Source organism: Liolophura sinensis, chromosome 7 (assembly GCF_032854445.1).
Source record: "Liolophura sinensis isolate JHLJ2023 chromosome 7, CUHK_Ljap_v2, whole genome shotgun sequence".
Lineage (NCBI taxonomy): Eukaryota > Metazoa > Mollusca > Polyplacophora > Chitonida > Chitonidae > Liolophura > Liolophura sinensis.
Genome location: NC_088301.1, coordinates 4,079,703 through 4,097,335, shown reverse-complemented (window position 1 = coordinate 4,097,335; position 17,633 = coordinate 4,079,703).

Below are 17,633 nucleotides of genomic sequence, written 5' to 3'. Positions count from 1 at the left end.
TTGCTGTCCAAGTAAGGATAATTTACAATATCAAAACTGAATGAAAGTCTACGAGAAAGGAAATCGTTTTGATCTTTGTACCAATATAAATCCAGAGAAGATTAACGGTAACTCTTCCATGTCAATAATCCCAAGGCCAATTCCCCAAAAGGCTTTGTTGCCTTAGGCGTTAATGTAGCGGGGACAAGTTTTATAAAACAGCGATACAATTAGTGCTCATATTTAATCTGTTAAATCTGTGTGCGGAATAGTAGTATAGAGAACGAAGATACCCCGAGTAGAAATATCTTTATACGCTATGTGTATCTGAGCCTGATAGTAATAATTCTTCAAGACAAATGTAATATTATTAAGAGCTTTGTCCACAGGATCAGTAATGTGTTTTCTCTGAGGGTCGTCAAGTACCTTTCGCTCAGCAGGATCCTTCAGAACTTGCTTGGCTGTCACACAAACATTAGCATTATATGGTGGATTGCATACGCAACGTTTTTTTTTAGGAGCTCAAACCAAGTGTCATGGACTGAAGGTTCTACCTCTTCTCGTTTACACCATTTCTTTTTTTCGCAAAGGTTTCAAGCGCTGAGCACTTTTCTTATTAGCTCTCATACTTACCTTTCTCGGTTCTCTATACTTTGGACGCCTCTCAAGCTGACTTCTTCAGGTCATCATTTATTTACAATATTAAAGTTACCAGTTATGACATGTTCACGTTAATGGCAAGTAAAATCCGACGATTTACATACAACTGTATCTACTACATGTATAATAAGACATCTCAAAATCTTTAATTGCTTTCGCGTAATTAAATATCTTGACAGCAATTGGTTTAATATAACAGTAGGAATCACATGGTGCTCTCGTATGTTGAATTAATTCGGACAGCATTGCGAACCTCGGCAATTAAGTCAAAACTCCTCCCCATGTACTTTAACCTTAGAAACAGTTTATTTTTAGTAGTCTGAACTGTTCTGAATGGTTTATAAAGTCGAAACAACAAATGTCTTGAAACACACGAATCATATATAGGGTGGTTCAGAAAGTGTAGGAATGGACGTTACTTCTGTAAACACTTTACTTAATATTTTAAGAGGAAGTGCATATAATACCGTTTTTTTAGACAAACTAACCAGGTAGTTTATAGTTATTTTGCTGTGAATCGACACCTTATTAAACTTTCTCCTACCATGGCTTTGATAACATGTCAACAGCTGTGTTATGTTAGAATCGTGTGATTGACAAGATGTTACGTTGCCAATCCTCATCACATTGTAATTTAAGCCATAAGGACCAAAATAGTTCCCAATCACACATTTTTCCGTTCGAGTGAGTAAGTGAGTGAGTGCTTGGGATTTAAAGTCGTACTTAAGAATTATTCAGTCATATGGCGACGAAGGAATTCTTAGAGTGCGTGTAATGTGACTCCTTGTTGCAGGACGGATTTCCACCGCTCTTTTATTTAGTGCTGTTTCACTGAGACGTCTTACCGAAGGCAAGTAAGCCGCTTCGCCCTAGGCACTACACTGATACGAGTTAACCAGTCGTTGCACTATTCCCTTCATGCTGAACACCAAGCGAAGAAGTTGCAACTTCCCGTTTAAAAGCCTTAGGTGTGACTTTACCAAGGATTGATCCTGGGTCTACCGCTTCCGAAGCGGACGCTCTACCAACTGTGCTATCGGGACCGGTTTTTACCGTTGGACATAGAAATCATACCTATTATTTTGAATGATGAAGTGCTCCCAACCATGGTCGGAGGCATAAAAACATTCATTCATTTATTTGGTTGATGTTTTACACCGTACACAAGAATGTTTATTCATTTATTTATTTGGTTGGGGTTTTACGCCCTATTCAGGAATATTTGAATAGTTTAAAATGTCTACAGTGTAGTGTAAACACTCAGAAAGTGTGTAGAGTGCCATATAAAAATGTATACTTTTTGAAAATCAGTTATTGTTTATAATACTGGAGAGCTTACGGTAGAGCAATAAACTTACAATGATTGGTTTAAAATGTCTACAGTGTTGTGTAAAAACTCCTCAGAAAGTGTTTAGAGTGCCATATAAAAATGTATACTTTTTGAAAATCTGTTATTGTTTATAACACTGGAGAGCTTACGGTAGAACAATAAACTTACAATGATTGGTTTAAAATGTCTACAGTGTAGTGTAAAAACTCCTCAGAAAGTGTTTAGAGTGCCATATAAAAAATGTATACTTTTTGAAAATCTATTATTGTTTATAACACTGTAGAGCTTACGGTAGAACAATAAACTTACAATGATTGGTTTAAAATGTCTACAGTGTAGTGTAAAAACTCCTCAGAAAGTGTGTATGGTGCCATATAAAAAAATGTATACTTTTTGAAAATCTGTTATTGTTTATAACACTGGAGAGCTTACGGTAGAACAATAAACTTACAATGATTGGTTTGAAATGTCTACAGTGAAGTGTAAACACTCCTCAGAAAGTGTGTAGGGTGTCATATAAAAATGTATACGTTTTGAAAATATATTATTGTTTATAACACTGTAGAGCTTAGGGTAGAACCATAAACTTACAATGATTGGTTTAAAATGTCTACAGTGTAGTGTAAAAACTCCTCAGAAAGTGTGTAGAGTGCCATATAAAAAATGTATACTTTTTGAAAATCTGTTATTGTTTATAACACTGGAGAGCTTACGGTAGAACAATAAACTTACAATGATTGGTTTAAAATGTCTACAGTGTTGTATAAAAACTCCTCAGAAAGTGTTTAGAGTGCCATATAAAAAATGTATACTTTTTGAAAATCTGTTATTGTTTATAACACTTGAGAGCTTACGGTAGAACAATAAACTTACAATGATTGGTTTAAAATGTCTACAGTGTAGTGTAAACACTCCTCAGAAAGTGTGTAGAGTGCCATATAAAAAATGTATACTTTTTGAAAATCTGTTATTGTTTATAACACTGTAGAGCTTACGGTAGAACAATAAACTTACAATGATTGGTTTAAAATGTCTACAGTGTTGTGTAAAAACTCCTCAGAAAGTGTGTAGAGTGCCATATAAAAAATGTATACTTTTTGAAAATCTATTATTGTTTATAACACTGTAGAGCTTACGGTAGAACAATAAACTTACAATGATTGGTTTAAAATGTCTACAGTGTAGTGTAAACGCTCCTCAGAAAGTGTGTATGGTGCCATATAAAAAAATGTATACTTTTTGAAAATCTGTTATTGTTTATAACACTGGAGAGCTTACGGTAGAACAATAAACTTACAATGATTGGTTTAAAATGTCTACAGTGTAGTGTAAACACTCCTCAGAAAGTGTGTATGGTGCCATATAAAAAAATGTATACTTTTTGAAAATCTGTTATTGTTTATAACACTGGAGAGCTTACGGTAGAACAATAAACTTACAACGATTGGTTTGAAATGTCTACAGTGAAGTGTAAACACTCCTCAGAAAGTGTGTAGGGTGTCATATAAAAATGTATACGTTTTGAAAATCTGTTATTGTTTATAACACTGCAGAGCTTACGGTAGAACAATAAACTTACAATGATTGGTTTAAAATGTCTACAGTGTAGTGTAAAAACTCCTTAGAAAGTGTGTAGAGTGCCATATAAAAATGTATACGTTTTGAAAATCTGTTATTGTTTATAACACTGGAGAGCTTACGGTAGAACAATAAACTTACAATGATTGGTTTAAAATGTCTACAGTGTAGTGTAAAAACTCCTCAGAAAGTGTGTATGGTGCCATATAAAAATGTATACTTTTTGAAAATCTGTTATTGTTTATAACACTGGAGAGCTTACGGTAGAACAATAAACTTACAATGATTGGTTTAAAATGTCTACAGTGTAGTGTATAAACTCCTCAGAAAGTGTGTAGGGTGCCATATAAAAATATACACAAGGCGTGTTTTTGTCTTAGCATTGGTGGGTACGTGAAAAATTAAAAAAAGTTGTGCAAGTTTTAGTCCGTGACAATTGTCATGCCAGATAAATACAACTGGATGTTCTGAGGATTCTGTATACATGTATTCTGTGGGTAACTTGATGGCAGAGCTGGTTGTTGTTCAGACATATACATTACCAGCTAGAATAAAACCCTAAATGCACGAGTTCAGTTGACAGGAGGTAATACCCTATCTCTTCTAATTTTGTGAGACAATATATATGTAACTGAAGTAGGAATATTGAGTTTCTTTTTTCCCACATGGTTAAATCATCTAATGACCAGCATGCTCTTACCATTACTTTTCCAACAGGCTGGGTGCCGTGTTTGTTGTGCATAAGCAGATGACGCTGAACCTGGCTTCGTATCGAGTCATATCCTGAAAATTCGCACTCATAGGAGTGAGTACCAAAAATAAAGTAACAAAAGCGATATCTATAAAATAAGCAAAATAGTACTTTAATCACTAAATGAAATTCCGATCTTTAATCTTTACATAAATCATAAAAGCAAATCTAAGAAGCCAGCAAATTCAATTCCTGTTATGTGCAGAGCTAAACAGCATGGCAGGATATCATTCGGGGAGATAAAAGTACTAGTCGGTATGTTGTGTCATACACTCAGTTTTGTTTGAACGGTCATCTATACTTTATCTGTACACGGTCCGCAAATGACAACCGGGTAGGCTATTTATCACTCTGTCTTCAGTGCACAGGGTTTACTCTCCCTGTGATTAATAAACAGATGGAGAGGACCACTTTGTAGTGACTTCGGTATTTGATTACATGTACATTGCATATCGAAGGCCTATTTATAGCCAATGAACAATGAGATGTCACTATTGTAGAAACGTCCGTACAAACTGTTAATAAATTAATTTCTCTCCACAGCGTAGAACATAAAAAGTATGAAATGATCACATACCAAGATTGTGGGATGGGCACAAATGTATCATTTTGGCAGGAAGCCAGAATAATGTCTTTCTTTCGTGACTAATGGCAACAACAAGATCTAAAATTAAAATATTCGTAAATTCTTCAAGTTTATAATTATCTCACGGATTTAGTGAACAGTTTTCATTCTAAACCGTTTGACTAACAGATTTAATAGTTTACAGGTGTAATCTAATTTAGTGTAACCTAATTTATAGTTAGGTAATTACGGTGGCTTTTTAAACAATATTTTATTCAAAGACATGAAACGGATATACAAACAGACAGAGCCTGTATAAATGTCTCTTAATATCGATAATAGGAATAATAATGTTAAACAAGGGTGAAACTGTGTTCCTGGTTTATTCATATATATGTGTATACCTAAGCGCACACATGCCCGCAAACGCACACACGAACTTGCGCGTGTGCACGAACAAAGATATTTTGATATTTGGATTCAGTAGTGTAAGATACAATATAAACAGTCAATATTAGGAGGCATTGGTGGGGGACAACGCTAAAACAAGAACTAATCTTTAATTACATTTTTTCCATTCAAAAATAAAGAGTTATATTGCAATGTGTTTTTTTATATTTTGTTAATCAATGATTACAGTATGTATATAAGGCTTCTTCATTAATACAACTGGAACAATGCCTCCAGGTTCCAATTTATCTAACCTACTTGCTGCGTGAAAATGACACTTGAGAAAGAAATCCAGGCAAGCTTTGGTGTAATGTACCCAGGCGCAATATTCAATGTCAGAAAAGTGTCTTGCTAACATCTGTGCTTCAAGCTGTTAACAACCAAGAGGATGTGTCCAGAATCTGTGGCAATCCTCAGAATGATTGTATCCAATTCCGCTTAGCCCGAGAGTAAGGAAGAGTGGGGGGGGGGGGTCATCGTGTTTTTTAATTGTATCTCCACGTTGGTTGGCTAACTTATGTCCTATATCGTACTTCGTTTAAATACTGATTTCTCTCTTACCACTCACACTAGAACATACCTGGCGTCATTCCAACATCACTGAAAACTGTTGACTGCTTTTCTTATAATGATTCCGTCCTATTCTTGTACTTTATGTACTTTCTCAGTTCTCTGATGGTTTGTTATATGTCGTTTTTTTTTAATTGGCCTTGTGATTATTGACCTGGAACGTCCTTATTGGTTGCTATACGATTGTCAGTTTCGACGCATAGATTGCAAGTTTTGCCAGTTTCTCAGGTTATAGTGTTGTGCGCGTGGTAGTGACAAGGCTACAAGTTGACCAAAGTAGCCTGGACATATGATAAAGACTTTAAAAATGGTGCTTGCTGCTGCCTCGCTTGGGTCTCAGTGGGAGGTGAGTGCAAGAGATACAAGACTGGCCCTGTGTAAGTGTAATGTGACTGGGTAGGGTGTCATGTCTGGTGTCTTCGACATGATGCTTCAATGGTCGCAGCACTTTGGCGGCATGGATTCACCCTACCACAAGAAGACACAATCTATGTACACACACCTAATGACTCTGAACAATTCTTAAGTACAACGTTAAATCCAAGCATACATACAATATATCAGTTTGATATGCAAAACAATTGTCCCAGATAACATGGGCAGAGTCGAAATGAGACAGGATAAACAACTCATCTTAGCACTCGCTATTTCAGATCCCTAAATTCCTACTATTTATACATTTACATGAACAGTTAGAATAAAACACTTGCTGAAGTAAACTAACAAGAGGCCGTATTTCACCAGTTACGTGTGGCCATTTGCCAGCTATAACACTGTCGTCGCTGCTCTTGTTTTACAAAAAGATTGTTTATATGTGCATTCCACCTTGCAAATGGTTCAAATGTAATATCAACCAGTTGATAAACAGTACCGTCACCAGAGCGAAAACAAGATTGTATATGTAGTTATTAAATCACCAAAAATTGTCAACGTTTTTGTGCATACACGTTTCCAAGACTTATAATTTTCAAAAACATCAACTCGGCTTCTTTGATGGATGGAAGTGGTATTCGTCTATTTCCAAACAATTGGGATGATGAAATTTGCGAACACATATTTAAGAGCTCCGATGCACTCACCTCCCACTTTAGAACTTGCTAGTATATCCCGTTAGGTTCAACGGATTTTCTGAAGTCTAAGACAATCTTAGTCTTTAATTATAAGCTTGGGAGAATGTCCTCGCAGTCTTGTGATGGTACCGTCATGAAGTCTATGGTGTCACTAGCCGTGGGCGGGAAGGCCAACGCAGGAGCATTACTGTCATTAAGTTCTGCTTTACTTGCAAAATATATATTTAAATGCGTTTGCAATATTTTATGCATTACTATATATATTATCGTTCAGCTACATAGATTATAGACCAGACCTGCCTCGGTTTTTATCAGGCGATTTAGTGAACGTCCTTCAGTGTTTTTAGGAAAATGTTTCATTAGAAATAGTAGCATCTAGGCCTTTATTAGTCATTAGTTCATTAGTCACCAAAGGCTTATCACGATGTCTGACATTGACATATTTAAATTGGGATAAATGTCTGACAATGACATATTTATTTGGAATAAAAATCTCACAAATTATATTTAGGTATTTTCTCAGCTTTTATATTGGCTCCGGGCGATCAAAAAATCAATTACATTTTGTCCTCTTAAAAATAGGATTTAAGACTATCCAGATCCATTTCGTGGTAAGATCATATGCGTCGTTTAAAGCATAAACTGAATGGCATATCAAAGTTAACTGTCACACTAGTGCCTTGATGCTCACTACAACAAGGAACAATGATCCCCGACAGCAGGATGTTATCTGGACACAAGACTATTATCAGATCAGTCACTGATTTGGATGTTGGTGTCATCCAGGTTAGTTTCGTTTTCATTTCTTTTACAATATAGCCCAACTATATACATGTTCAGTTTGGTACATTTTAGTTTGGTGATTTTCGAAAGACGCAAGGAATGAGTGAAATCAGTATTCAAATAGTGTACAACCATCTATGAGCACACATTTTATTGACATATCCGTTTGACTCATTGCCATAGTGTCATAAATCATGTCCTAATAATTGCCAGATGGTGATGGTGATCTGTAAAGGACACCAACGATACGTTTATTGTTTCTTGACCTTAGCTCACGCCAGATAGTTTCCAATACCGCTCCTCCGGCTTAATATCTTGTCGGTCTTTTCTGACAGGTGGGGATATGATGGAGTAGGTTTGGTTTTTTTTGCTTCAGTTTTATCTAGCTTTGTTTCCAAGACAGCAAGGTCAATAGCATGTCGTAATTGTACATAAAGTACGTCAGTTTTATGACACAGGTCGTTGACGTTAATTTAAATAACAGACTGTTTAGAAGGGTCGGCATTTAGTTTGACATCACCAAACACATAGAGACTAATGGTGAGTGATGCATACCGATTAGATCTATAGTAAACCCATCGAACCAGGAATAGAGTCGAAAAGGATTTTGGGTGACCTCTGGACACACTCACACTGAGATATACTGAGTTTACTGCAGCTAGTCACATTCTCGCCGAGCTTACACACACATTTTAAACATAGTTCAAAAGAAAAAAATCGCTTGAGAGATTGAAAAAAAACAACAATTATAGCGTGTTGTTTAATCATGTGTTATTTGAATTTTCAGTTCATTGTCAGATTGGTTAATATTTAAAACCTGCTGTTTTCCACAAGATATACCATTATATATTAGACAATCGTACCTTTTGATATCAATGTATGTAGTTTATACCAAGGATAGTAAATTCTAGATAGACCTAACGGTGTAGGCGTACACAGGAATCATCTCAATTGTTGAACCCAAAATTACTGAAGCATTCCACCAAATCCACAAAAATCCGTTTCATATTGCACACAAATCCTAGGGATATGTTATTGAAGATCGTCGATTATAATTACATCAAGTCAAACTTTAAATAAATAAATAAATAAGGATTGATGATAACGTCAGAGGATTGTATTGGTTCCGACATGTATTTCGGAGAATCATTTGTGATTCAATCCTTTTTTCTGTCCAAATGTAGAACCCTGTCGGCTAGTCTTTGTGCAAGTATCACAATATTTCGTGACATTGTTTTACCGTGTGTGAAAATCATTGTCAAAAAAGACAAGTTACCACATAAATAACATTTTTAAGATTTATACTAGCAATTCAGCGAAAAAGATTCATATTAACTTTTATATATCTTAAATCTGGGTTTTGGTTTAGTACAGGGGGCTTCCCTCATATAAACTTTCTTATGGTTTGACTGTTCAACGCTGGGCGTATTTTCGTTAATTTTTGAGCCAGTTCATACCGTAATTTTGAGAGTACTGGCGGTATATCACGAACACCGCTATAGCCAGTCCTCCTGTTCAGCTTTCTTCCTGCAGCCAACGCACATCCAATGTCACTCAGCAGGACAAATCGTACTAGTATGTTGTTTTTCCCGTCAGGTCTGCTTGGCAGATTGTGTACGGCCTGGACTGATACATTACCTACTGTAAGTCTATCCACTTTGAGCATGCCTACAAACATATCTCTTACTTTTGTGACTATCCATTATTTTTTCACGGTAAGTTTGCCTGATATGCCTTTCAAAATCAAGTTTCACTTTCTGTCCGATATGCTTCACAGCTTTTTCCATACCTTTCAGTCTTGGTGTTGTGCAGTGATATCCGAAGCACGCTGAGGTCGGCTAGATCATGATGATCTGCTGACTTTAAACTATCCGTATATAACAAAGGCTGTGAAAGATATTTACCCGCATTCGCCGGACTTAAAGGAAACCACAGACATTTCAGATGGTACATCTTATCTGGACCTATATTTGTACAGTCTCTCTCGCAGACTTAACGAGTGCTCGGGTTATTCCATTAAACGCCTTTATTTCAAGATTCTTAAGTTTTAAAATGAGTATAATTCTCCTGAAATTTAATATGGACAAAGCGTTCAGAATCTCTGGTGCTCTGCTTCATGGTTGTGTCTAATTCCGGTTGAACCGGGGATACATTCATTGGGTTGAAATACATCGCCACGTTGGATATATGAACAGATGCAATCAAAGCGCAATTGAGAGGCATATTTTGTTATCAACAACCTATATTCTAGCATGGAATACCATTTGAATTCTGATTTCACTCAGTGACCCAGAACATGCCTTGCGTCTTTTCTGTTTCATTGAAAACTGTTGACCATTTCTCCTTGTAAGATTCCGTTCCATTTTCGTACTTTATATACTTTCTTAGTTCTTTGGTACTTAAACGTCGTTTGGAGCCTTAGACTGATTGATGTATAAAAACTTACAGCACAGAAAGTAGAACAGAGCAGGGACAACAGTGCGATAGTTGGCAAATGGTCACGGTTTGCTCTCTCACACTTAACAAGAGGGATATGTTCAGTTTTGACAGTTGTGAATTATCCTAACATGGACAGCACTATACCGAAGGGTTACTGCATATGGAGTGTACATATCTCGCTTTGTAGCATGTGTTAGATCGTGTGTGTTATGTGATGATTTCAATCAACATCACAAGTTAATTACAGCAAAGACTGTTATGTCAGGGTTATTCCAGCAAACGCCTTCACACTAAGTTTCTTTAGTTTTACATCGAATATTATTCTCTTGTAAGTAAAAATATGGACAAAGCGTCTAGAATCTCTGACGCTCTGCTTCAAAATTGTGTGTAAATCTTAACCCAAGTTTAGGGGCTGTCTATTCATCGAGCTGCATTAGATGCACCTTAGTTATCCTATGAACATTATGGCAACTTAGACACACATGTTGATTTTTGACGTCTTATATACTACCAAGGTACACGATTTGGATACTGATTTCATTCATTCAACTAGAACATGCTTTGCGTCTCATCTAACATCATTGAAAACTGTTCACTGATTCCGTCCTAATTTCGTACTTAATCTATTTTCTTGCTAGTTTGTGTTAAATTCTTTACATTTATGATTCTTGGCAGTTTATGTTGATTCTCGTTATGGTAATTGGTCTTAAAATTATCTACTCGGAATGTCCATTTTGGTTGACGGCTGGTATACGAATGTCTGTCTCCACCCATAGGTTCACACTCGCTTCTGGTTAATCCCTTGTGTAATAATTGCGCATAAATTGATTAGTCCTTTTCAACGTATTTCTTGATGTTACTCATGCTAACCATTCTCGGAAGTGTAGTGGAGGTGGAGCGCCATCTTGTTCGAGGAGTCAATATCACGACAATGTTTTTGTGTGTGTGTGTGTGGGTGGATGGGTGATGCGCCAAAATATGTAAGCACCATTTTATCTTTTTGTGTAAACAAATAAGTTAAAGTCTACATATAACTTAGATAACTTTTAAGACATGGAGTTTTTTAATTTACATCCGAGATGAGAAATTTCTGTTCACCGATGCTCGCACCGGGGTGTTTACGTTGCTACTTTCAGTTAGAATAAAACCCTAACTGGGGTAAACTAACAAGTGGCCGGATTGAAGTTACACTCTGAGAACTATATCCTAGCTGGATGAATTGTTTGTTTTTGTTGATGTATTTGAACCATGGAAGCTATCCAGATCATAGAATATGTTCCTTTTTTCTCAGTAGTTTTGCCAATATTTTGAGTGCTCTGTATATCTCAGGTCTTTCATATTCAGCAGTACATGTCCGGTTCATGACGATGTTAGTATTACTCGCGAATTAGCACTTTGGTGCTGCTATACAGAGACATAACTGTCTGTCTAAGGGCATACGGTTGAGGTGGGAAATTTCTGTTTGTTTCCCCCACCCAGCGTAATAGACACCTATCAAATGATTATAGTTGTAATACGGCTCTTAAAATCAGCTGTTTTCTGTTTCTCCTTGTGTTATAGCAAAGTTTAGAACAACACTGACCAGTGCTTTCCATAAAAATATACATGTAGAATAAAGTCAAGATTCAGGTGAACTCTACATATAATAACAAGTGCCACAGGGAAGTGAACACGTTCTTCATTACCTCTGTTTGTGGTAATTTTGCTAACTTTGGACGACCATATGTTCCCAACTGATTATTACAGCTGGGCAAGTTTTATGTAATGAAGACCCGCTTGCACAAAGTGACAGTAGCTACAGTTGACTGTAGGCCATACAGCTGAGTTTACAATTGATGGTAAAAATAAGTTGCGCCGCTTGCACAAAGGAATTGTTGGGTGATTGTAATTTTTTGAAATTACAATCGTGATCGTAGGTCAAATTTGACTCGTACATAAAGGTGGACTGTATAAATAGACGATGTACCCGTCAGTAACTTTTCTTGCCTTTACTTTGAAAAAAGTTCTACAAAATAATGATTCAGAATCTAAGAACAACATTGAAAAAATAATCGTAACATCTCTTTGAGACAATTACCTTGCACATCTCTGCAAATCGAGTCAAAAAGTACTCCCTAATAGTCTACCCAAGGTAAGTATTTGTAAGAAGAAGAAAAAACAGAACAGCGACTACAGTGTAATGGATAACAAATGGTCACTCGTAAACCGTGAAACAAGACCTCTTCAGATAGCACAATAATTCCGGACATCGGTTTTGCAGGGTTGTATATAATGGCTAACAGCTGGCAATACTCTGGTGCATTCAAAATGACGGGCAATTTGTATACATTCTCCTAAAAATATAACAGTTTTGGTTCTGTGTTTTTGCAGGTCCGTAACAAAGCTTATTGTAAATAATAAGGAACCACTTGTTAAGGCAAAAAGGTCTCTTCAGGTTAACGTGACGTCACTAATGATAATAAATAGGTCTTCAAATAAAAATGGACCTACATTACATTATAAAAGTTTTGACTACAACAAAAGTTATTATTTCACGACTAGAATTCAAACTTTAGCTATACCGGTGACGTTTATTAAATTGCAATTAAAATCACTGTATTTTTTTTTTACTAATTCTGCTTAAGTCCTGGCGTCTTCGGGTATGTAGGTTGCTACCATTTACGCATTGACAAGGACCGATGGAATGAGACCCTAACTGAGGCAAACTGACAAGTTGCCGGATGTCACAGTGTTTTATGTGTGACCATTTACCAACTATTACTGAAGTGTTATTACCATCGTCGTTGCTCTCTTTGGTGTAGTATTTTGTGTATGTATTTAATCTGTCGGCCTATTTAAACAAGCTCTGTGAGCAACCTTCGAAAATGGTCGCGGGACTTGCCCGGTTTCCTTCCACCATAATGCTGGCCGCCGTCGTATCAATGATACATTTTTGAGTGTGACGTAGAACACCATCAAACTAACAAATAAATCAAATATCTACGGCAGGCGAATTGGGATTTGTGCCAACAACAGATTTTGCTACTGTTGCTAATGATAAAGATTATAACCTTTTCAACAGTATATTGGCGGGAGGGTTTCCGAGAAACATAATAATAACTTTAAGTCCACCAAAACCAATAGCTTTATTGCCATAGCAGATCTTCAGCCAGTCGCACTGCTGCAGCTCAGTGGGTGATCTCATAGCTGGCTGGGGTATATAACCTGGAAATACGCGTCAAAACGATGTAACTTTTAAGATGAATTCTAGCTACACAGTAGCAAATATATAGCTGTATCAATTTGAATCCATAGTGGGCGAGTTGAAGTTCTGATTTATAACACTGACATCTCTGGGCAGATTTCATGTTCTACGCTTTCAGATGTTGAATTTGATATTTGAATTTGAATTATATATATATATATATATATATATATATATATATATATATATATATATATATATATATATATATATATATATATATATATGAGGACGTCGGTGTAAGTGTAAGATTTTTCACTCCAGTTAAGGTTCAGGTTTTAGTGCAGCCCATACAGAAGTCAAATCTTGAGTTCAACTGTACTCTTCTAAAAAAAAAAATACTCTTTTCGGACAGTGTTATTTATTTATTTCACTGGTGTTTTTAGCCATAGTCAAGAATATTTCATTTATACGGCAGCGGCCAGCACTATATGGTGGGGAAAAAACGGACATCAAACGATTAACTGCTTCTCTTTGCATGATTCCGTCCAAATGTCGTATTTTAATATACTTTCTTAGTTCTTTGGTGGTGTGTGTTATACGTCGTTTGGGGAATAGGCCTCGCAATTATTAACCTAGTACGTCCATGTTGGCTGGTATCGGCTGAAATACGAATGTATGTTTCGACGCAAACATTTTGTTTGTTTTTTTGTTGTTGTTTTCTTTCTTTTTTTTTTTTGTTTTTTGTTTGTTTGTTTTTGTCCTTTTCTAGGAAACTGGAAAACGCAACTTTTTGAAATTTGGCAGCAAATGTCCAGCTAAGGTCGATATGTGTCGTTCAATGCCAGGACTATTCTTTCGGTTGTTAAAAGCTATCAGATCATCAGTATACTGTTTACCGGATGAGAAAGATGGATGAAGAGTTCTACATATTGTCGTATTCATACGAGAACAAATATATGCCAGTCAATGGTGCGCAATTTGTACCCATCGGAATACCTAATTCATTCTGCTTCGAAACTGGTAATTTTCCACTGAGGTAGAATGATACGTTATTATAAATTAAGAACAAAGAATTCAAAATATATTCAAAGGCGAATTAACGCATACACAGAAAGAAAATAATCTATAAACTTCGAAAACTGTTCTCCGCAACGAAAACAATTTCTTCGCGTAGTTAACGTTGTCTTCGTAAAGCCTTACTCCGCGAAAAAAGACCTTTCCACAAATATTTTTCCCCGGTGGACATGGAAAGGTTTTCTTCTATGAAGAACAGCACTAACATGCTACTCGTTGATTAAATACAATATACCTTCAGTATAATATACTCTATAATCGCGGAAAGCAATCCATGTGCCTCAGGCAGCTGACCTCAGACCGAGACGAATGTTAGTCAGTAGTGCATCATAATGAAACTCATTGTTTCTTTCCAGTTAGCCGACACATCGGAAAAAGTGCAGCCTCTTTTTCAAAGCATACAACCGTTTAAATGGTTTAAGATGCAAATTAGGCTTTATTACATGTGAAGGAATTATTATTTATCTCAAAATATAAATTTTATAGGAATTATAGACAATATAATGTACACATTTATGTAATTTACGAGGCCGTATTTCAGTGGTTGCGTGTGGCCGTGTGCCGGAGGCCACACTGTCGCCTCTGTACCGGTTTTGCTCTCTATACTGTACGTCTATAATTATATTGAAGCATCTGAGCCTCTTCCATTATCTCTTACTGTTTGCCCTTAATGGTCTTATCAGTATAAGGTTTGATCTTTTTATGTTCCTGTGTTTAGAGCTTAGAGTTTTAGCCTTGAGACATAATTTGCCACTACTGCTTGACAGCCATCACACAGCCTGGTTATATGGCTCTGTACTATCGTCTTCTCTCTAGCAGAGTTGGTAGAGCGTCCGCTACGGGACCGGTAGATCCAGGATCAATCCTTGATCGAGTCACACCTTAGACTTTAAAAGAGGAAGTTGTAACTTCCTCGCTTGGCATTCAGCATGAAGGGGATAGTGCAACGACTGCTTGACCCGTATCAGTATAATGGCTCGGAGGCACAAGGAAGCACATTACACGTACATGCACCCTAATGATTCCTTCGTCGTCATATGACTGAAAAATTGTTGAGTACGACGTTAAACCCCAAGCACTCACTCACTCTCTCTAGCAGCAAAAGCACCAGAGATTCTGAATGCTCTGTCCATATTTACTTACAAGAGAATTATACTCACTGTCAACGTTAAGAATCTTAAAGTGATGACGTTTGATGGAATAACTTTGACACACTAGTTTGTCCAGTAATAACGATTGAAATCTGACAAATGCTATAGGACAAGATATGTACACGCCATAAGCTGTTCAAGTAAGGATAATTTACAATGTGAGAATTCAAACTATTCTTGTTGTCGTAAAGTCTACGAGGGAGGAAACGTTTTGGTCTTTGAACAAATATAGGTTCATATAAGATGTACTGTCTGGAAAGTCAGTGGTTTCCTTTAATTTGTGACAGAGGTTCAAACAAGGTAGATCAACCGAAACTGAAACAAATCAAGTGTAAAATCTGTGCAATGAATCTTAAAGTAAGACATCAACACAAATGGGCTTATTGTTTAAAGGTGTATTTGGATAACATTGCTGTGATAATTGACCTACGGGATATGGAAATTCTCTCATTTTCGGAATTATTCCCTACCTAAAGGTGGAAAAATTGCCTCAATTACATTTCGTAGGATTGCCATGGTTGTGCTGCCCATCGTGTTCATGTAGGCCTACATATTCGTCACATGTGTCAAACCTGGAAGGGTTTTCCCTCACTGCAGTTTTGAAGTATATAAAACCACACAGTTCTCGTTTATGAATCAGGTGGGTGTTAATTACAGAATATAGGGAAAGTATAGTGTAAAAATAAAACAAAAATTAAACATGAAAGGTAAATGTTTTTACCAAAGTACCAATATAAAACAGTTTGCATGCAAACAGAAACGATTATATTCTTCTTTTAACAATAATTGAAAATAGATTGTGCTTGAGGACATACAGCATAGAGAATAAGATCAGAGCAGCAACGACAGTGTGATACACGCACAACATAGATAATAAAACCAGAGCAGCGACGACAGTGTAATAGACATGCAGCATAGAGAGGAAAACCAGATCAGCGACGACTGGGTGATAGACGTACAGCATAGAAAGTAAGACCAGAGCCGCGACGACAGTGTGATACACGCACAACATAGATAATAAAACCAGAGCAGCGACGACAGTGTGATAGACATGCAGCATAGAGAGACGTACCTGGCGAAATACGGCCTCTTGTCAATTTATCTCAAATGGGGTTTTATTCTAACTGTTCATGAAAATGCTGAAATGGAAGCAAATAACCCGCGCCCTAGCACTGTCTTTAGCAGAATTAGGTAAATAATCTCAAAAGAAAAAAGAAAAGGAGTATGCCTTATGCCAACATGCAACGTATGTGGTCTAAAAATTAAACTGGACTTAGTCTGTGCAAATCTCTCCAAATCTGGCATTATTGCACTTACTAAAACACACATAACCTCTAAAATTGAAACTAGCGCTGTTTTACTACCAGGATTTCATGAGCCTTTACGACGTGATCGCTATCATTCCTGGAGTGGTTAATGTGTTTACGTATCTCAGAAATCAGCTTTTTCTCGTCTCCAAGGCCTAGAAGATGACGACATCGAAATGGTATGGTTTGAATTTTACGATAAACCATCTTCGCTGATAGGTGTCACTTATCGAGTGAGTGCTTGGGGTTTAACGTCGTGCTCAACAATTTTTCAGTCATATGACGACGAAGGAATCATTAGGGTGCATGTACGTGTAATGTGCCTCCTTGTTGCAGGACGGATTTCCACCGCTCTTTTATTTAGTGCTGCTTCACTGAAACGACTTATCGAAGGCAAGTAAGCTGCCCCGCCCGAGCCATTATACTGATACGGGTCAACCAGTCGTTGCACTATCCTCTTCATGCTGAACGCCAAGCGAGGAAGTTACAACTTCCTCTTTTAAAGTCTTAGGTGTGACTCGATCAAGGATTGATCCTGGATCTACCGATCCCGAAGCGGACGCTCTAACAACTGTGCTATCCGGGCCGGTCGTCACTTATCGACCACCTGGAACTAAAGCTGGAGTGTGGGAAGTATTGGAGGATAATATAGAGGCAACCATTGATGCCTCTGACGACCATAATATGATTATTATGGGTGATATAAACGAAAATCTCTTTAACGTATCTAATATTATTC